The sequence below is a fragment of the Malurus melanocephalus genome, unplaced genomic scaffold (genome assembly GCF_030028575.1).
Source record: "Malurus melanocephalus ecotype Western Australia unplaced genomic scaffold, MMel_1.1 scaffold_23, whole genome shotgun sequence".
NCBI classification, from domain to species: Eukaryota; Metazoa; Chordata; class Aves; order Passeriformes; family Maluridae; genus Malurus; species Malurus melanocephalus.
In genome coordinates this window covers 603,866-610,139 of record NW_026623255.1, presented here as the reverse complement: position 1 = coordinate 610,139, position 6,274 = coordinate 603,866, and positions in this window count along the sequence as shown.

The following is a 6,274-nucleotide window of genomic DNA, read 5'->3' as shown; positions in this document are numbered from 1 at the left end:
TGCTGATGGCCACATGGGCCAGGATTGGACCTGAGAATGGCACACCATTAGGCAGGTGTGAGCACTGATGTGTAYAGAGCCACCAGCATTGCTTCCCCAGGCCTGGAGAAGGTCCAGCTCGCTCTCAGCCAGCTTCAGAAAGTTGGTTGGAAGGAAGAGGCGCCCATTGCCAATGACAAGGGCAACAGAAGGTAGGAAAGAGCCATCCGACTRGAGGAAAAAGAGAAGTGACGTTGGCCAGCTGGAAGGTGGTGGTGGGTTAGACAAAATCAGCAGTGAGGGAAGGCCATGCTTGTAAGCCTATATTAGGAATGGGAAAAAAATCCRTGTGGCAACGGGCATTTCAATATTTACAGCACCATCCTTCAAAGCGAAATACGTGCGGWAACGCAGGGCAGATCCACGCATGGGTGCACCAGTGTGAGTTAGAGTAATGACTGCAGCTTCTGTGGGGCTACTGCATACTTCTACCAGTAGGRATGAGATCAGATCTTGGCTCTGGGACTCTGTTTCCAAAAAGTGCGAAGGATGAGAGCAGAATAGTTTCTATCCAGCTGGAAAGCGGCAGCCTTAAATCAGGCCACAAAATAGAGCTACTCCTGCTCACACTTTTTAATTTTTTTCTTTAAATGYTGCTCTGAGCTCTCTTCCAACTCCTCAGCATTAGATTCCAGGGCTAGTGAAGCATGTCCAGGGCTTTTTTTTGATGTATGTACAGCTATCAGTTTTTGTATTGCTAATTGGGCTGAAAGCGTGTTAGCTTTGATTTTTAATGTTYTGTAATTTGCTAGATAAGCCTTAGTTTCTGCAGCAGCTGTATAAGTAGGGCTGCTTTCATCACATCTTGCAGATATTTTATAATATTGGAATTTTTTGTACGCCTACTTACCTTGAAAGGTGGAGGACAGCTCTTTCTCAGTAYGGTACAATTTTAGGAGTAGATATTTTGTAAGAGGCATCAGATATCAAGTGATTATATATTTTTTTCAATTTTTTTAAGCATATACAATATCTGCCAGAGAGAGTAAAACCTGAATGTACAAGCAATTTGGTTACAATGAAACATTCAAACTCATGGTCTTCCATTCTGACACTTCCAAATTTCTTTCAGCCTATACCACTTACTCTTGTTAGACACAGCATCTCCACATCTCACATCATTAGAAAGACACATTTGTGACTGCTCTCATCCAAATCCCCTAGGAGATAACAGGAGCTTGTGCAGCACACGGCACAGGCTTCTCCTCAGTGCCTGCTCTCAAAAGAGAGAAATCAGTTCACATAGAGTAGCTCACCGGGATTCCTGCCAGCCTGTATATTAAAAATAGAATGTAAATAATTAGATTCCCTCTTTAATAAAAATGTGTTGTCATGATAAGATTATGGGCTTGAATGATGCTGACTTGACTTAATCAACTGATTCAGTGATTCTCTTCTATGATTCTGACTCCATGAGCAGTGAATATCAGGCTGAGGACTTCAGAAAGTGCTTGGCTCAGATTGTCCCCCCTCCTTTCATTGTCCTGTGTGGTTTTACTTGGCACTGCCACACTGGTGTCACCAGGCTCCTACTCTCTCCTGATGGCAAAAGGCAGCAGGGTTGGTTGGTTTGTTTATTTATTAATTAATTTATACAGGCAGTACAGCAGCAGCTCTGTGGGCTGTGGCAGGAGTGATGGGGAGTGAGTGCCCCCTTGGACAGAAGAAACCACCTTGACTCCTCTCAGTGGTGTCCCACCCCTATCCCCAATGCACAGCACCACAGAGCTTCACAGGATATTTCAGCATGTCCTTGCTGCTTCTTTCCTGATGCTGATATAAATCTAGATCATCCCCACCAGCATCAGTGAAAGGCTGCCCATAGCACATTCTCTGGCRAGAGAACAGTCAGGGTTCCTGTATTCATCTTTTGCCCATCTTTGCCTTAGCACTGTTYTGTTTTGCTTTCTTTTAACGAGACAGGAACAAGAAAGCATCTTAGCCTGTGAGCAGTTTCAAGGCCCCCACGCAGCAATGCSGTTCTGTGCCAGTCAGTGCCAAGCCTGAACATTTGTATCATTGCCATAAGTCCTGAGCTTTGTCTCAAGTTGAATGTTCAATGTGCTGAATTTAGATAATTTAATATCTGATTCTGGAAAGCCTAATGTTCTTTCTGCTGCCCACTCATTTTACTTAGCAGCATATTTTAACATTATTTTTCTCTTATTGTGAAGAGATAATAAACAATTTGTGTTGCTTAGATGCCTACATAGATTTAGATGCCTACAAGTCTTCTTAATATAAGCCTTCTCCATTCTTGAAAGTCTTACTAAAGATGACATACAGGATATATTATCAGTTATGCCAGGATTACCAAATGATGCTAACAATCATCAGGAAAAAGACATCTGCCCCTTAGTTCAACTTATTGGGAAAACAATGCAAAACCCTTTTATACTTTGCTGTTTCTCAGCTATCAAAACCTTCCCCAATAAATCATTTCTAACAGTGAACATTGCATTTTATTGAATAGTTTTTTATTCATTTTGCCAACGTGCAAACAAGGGAGAGCTGAGGTAGAATGAAAGCGGAACTTACAAGTGGGGATAACATGGGAATAAAATGCCTGGAGTCCCAGGAGTGGCTCGATTATGACAAACAGTGTATTAGGATCACTCTCACCCTGCCTCAAAGGGTTTTGTTGAAGTGATTTGTCTTCAGCTGTGGAGGGTGTGCCTTTCTATGTGTAYGCAGGCACTGCTCTGATGTATGTACACAGATATGCACCTGCCACCACATGTACACCTCATACATATTCATGCACCCGAGCCAAATAATAACTCAATTTAGCATGTTCTGTATGGGTGGCTCCAACATATTCATTCTTCATATATACAGTGTTTCGATACATGTGCGGCCATTTACCAAATATAGTGTCAAACTATAGTGATTCTTTTTCTGTTTCTCCAGAYATTGTTCTTTATTAACTGCAACTTATTCCTTCCAGTGGATTCTCTGTCACTATTTAGAGGCATGTTGTAATGTATAGCTGYATATTGCCTGTTCTGTGTGCTATAKGATACTGTTTGCATCTTAAATAAGCTGAGTATTACTGGTCTAAATGTATTTAATTTTSTACAACAGACTTTTGCCTGGGTTTCACATTTTGAAATATGTTTAAGAATGTAGAATGGAAGAGGACCGGCTGAGATAAAGTAAAAAAGGTCCCAAATCTTCAGATTTATGTTTCATAGGAAAAGCCAGTACTTTCTTTTACTATTGCAAAATGATTTCTGTATTTTTTAATAAAGAATTGGATTTACTTGGTTCCATGTATGTTTTCTCTAATAAACCTTATTTTTTAAATAAGGATCTGGGCTCCCTCTTTACGCCTCTGCAGTGTTCACTGTGTTCGACACACAAAGCACTTTTACCTACCACACTCCCTGAGGCTGAGCCTGCAGCTCTCCCAATGCCAGAATTACCTCCAATCCTGACCAGTGCAGAGCTAATCTCACRTATTTATTCACCTTTCTCTGCTATGCAAATAGGAGATGGATCCCGAGGTGTCAGCCTCTTGATAAATCCCCACTGCACCAGTGCTCGTTTGCAGGGCAAGCAGTTTCTTTGGGTCTCCWCTGAATTAAGGCTGGGGTGTCAATTTGAGGCAAGGGTTCAACACACAGGCAGAGACTCCTGATCCCTCAGGCTGCCTCTGCWTGGGCAGGCCCTGCTCTCATTTGTGTTGATGTAAATCGGAGGTGGCTCAGCTGAAGTCATTACTGTTATTCTGGATTTACGYTGGGGAGAAAACAAGAGAAAATTTGTTTCAAGACCATAATATTTCAAGGTTGATCTGCCCCCTTTACACGATGGCAGCTCGTGGAATACTCGAGCAATGTCTCAATAAAAAGCCTGAAAAAGAGCCAAAAAAATCTCAGCTCAACTACCATTAAAAAACTTCTCTTAGAAAATAAAAAATGCTTTCTCTGTTATGTGGAGTCAGCTCTAGCTATCCAAGAAATACATCACATTGGATGATTCCCCCCTTTTTTGCCCTTTAATTACACTTTCCTCCATGATGCTATCAACTCTACAGCGTGATGAAGTTTCTCTTGAAGTCAATTTGCCATCCACGTCAGTGAAAGTGAGTACAGACCCTGGATAATAGTCTTTGGGTCCTATCTTCTTATTGCTCTCYGTAATCAGAAAGAAATCAGGTGCAAAAACCAGTGTCACAGAAAAAAGTAGGTGAATCAGGACATCCCTTGATTTAATTGATTCTGGTCTCTCTTTATGAATCCCTAATTTAAGGTAGAGTTAAAAAAAGTGTTTTAAAGCAGCTTCTTGTGCTATGCCTTTGCATGCTAAGACCAAAAATGAAGGCTTGTGAAACACAGCAGCATCCCCAGCTGTGCCTCATTGTTGCTTCTGTTCCAGGGACAGGAGAAAGAGCAGGACAGTACATATCCCAGTGCTGAGAGGCCAAAGGCCTTGGCAGAGGTGACAGGAGGCCCTGGGCCAACTCCTGCTGATGGCCAGAGGTCCCTCTGCCTGGTATGGCACACCCTCTGAGTGGGTCAGAGAATTAGGTCCCAGTTCATACAACAACTCTGACTTAAGCCATGTATTTCCCTTGTGCCCTGAAACAATCAAGTGCAGCATTTTGGCTCTTCTGATGAGGAGAAATTTGCCTTTTTTTCACCAGACAGTTCTTTTATCTCYAGGCTTTAAAGCCAGAAGAAAGTTTTCCTTCAGACTGAATATATTTAGAAGCTGTCTGAAGTCATTTAGAGCCTGGTTTCTGAGGTGAAGCAATTTAACTTCATCGCTGGTTTATGTGTCTGCAAAGGGCTCCGTCGCCTCAGTTTGAAGCTCAGACACTGTAATAAATAGTGGGGGGAGGGAGAAAGCTCCTTCCTTTGATTACAAGGAGTCTATAGAGTAGACTGGACTTCAGGAAGCCAGCATTGATCTTGAAGATCACTGAGTTACATGGGCCATGAGGCACTTTCATTTACTATTCTGTCTAAAGATCCCAGCTGGGCCTCACGTCCCAGCTCCACAAGGAATCACACAAGGAAATAAGACATCAGCACTCCTGTCTTGCACAGCCTACAGAACATGATTTTGGTTTCAGGCAGTAAATGAATATATATATATATATATATGTTGAGTATGTATCTGTCTATGTACATATAGWGACATGTATATAAAAATATATATGTGCATATATATGGAGAGAGTGAAACATCTTTTGACAAAAATAGCAGCACAAAGCAAACAAAAGGTCTGGATGCCTTCTGTAACTATTATGTAAATTGTTATTTTCTTTTTCTTCCCCTAATTACCTGGTGTGATGGCAACAGTGSTCTGGCTGTCCTTCCCCATGTAAGAACTCACCCCATATAAGAACATAGGAGCCCCTTGCTCAYGCAGCTGTCTGCCTCTTGCACATCTGTCAGGAACCTGTGGTCCAAGAGCTGGGGTGTGGAAGGTGATGGAATTTTACACAGCCCTCTTCAGTGACTGTTTGTCTGGAATTACCAGGCAAAAGGGGAGTGTAATATGCCTGGGGTGTTTCAGGTGTTTCAGATCTCTGCAGGRAAGCCTGCCCACCTCTGCCATGGTAATTTGCACTGAACACATCTGGGAAGGATTTTGAGGAAAACTTCTGGTTAAGATTTGTGTCCAGACAAGATGAGTCATTAAGTTGAAAAAAACTATTGGGAGATGGGAATTGCTTCCCATGCCCTTGCCTCACTCTGCAAATCCAGGAAAAGGATCGGAGAGCTCCAGTTCAGCACAGATTTACTCTGGAGGCAATGTTGTGCACTTTTGCAACACTGTCAACAATTCCAAGATCTGTCTGWATGAGAGCTCTGGGAGGAAGAAACAGGCCTTGTTCATGCCCCAGCGATGAGACTCGTTCTGATGAGCACATCTATCTGCCAATGCCTTCCCAATTGCACCCGTGACACCGAYGGCTGAGCAGGGCTTCCCTTCCCAGCTGTGGGTCGGCCACTTTGACATCTGGCACAGAAGCAAGGAGCAAGAGCTTACATGTCCTGTGTAGACAGGCTCAGTGCCCTGTCAGTGCCATGTCAGAGAGCATGAAGGAGAAAAACACTTCCTGAGCAGGGCTGCAGAGCTGGGTCTGAGGGATGGGGTAGTGGGACAATGGACAAAAGCCTGGAGATAAATGAGAGGCTGGGAACTGGTGGTGTTGCTTGAGACTGGGAGATAGGAATTGTAAGTAAAATGGGAATATGCTGAAACAAACAAACAAACAAAG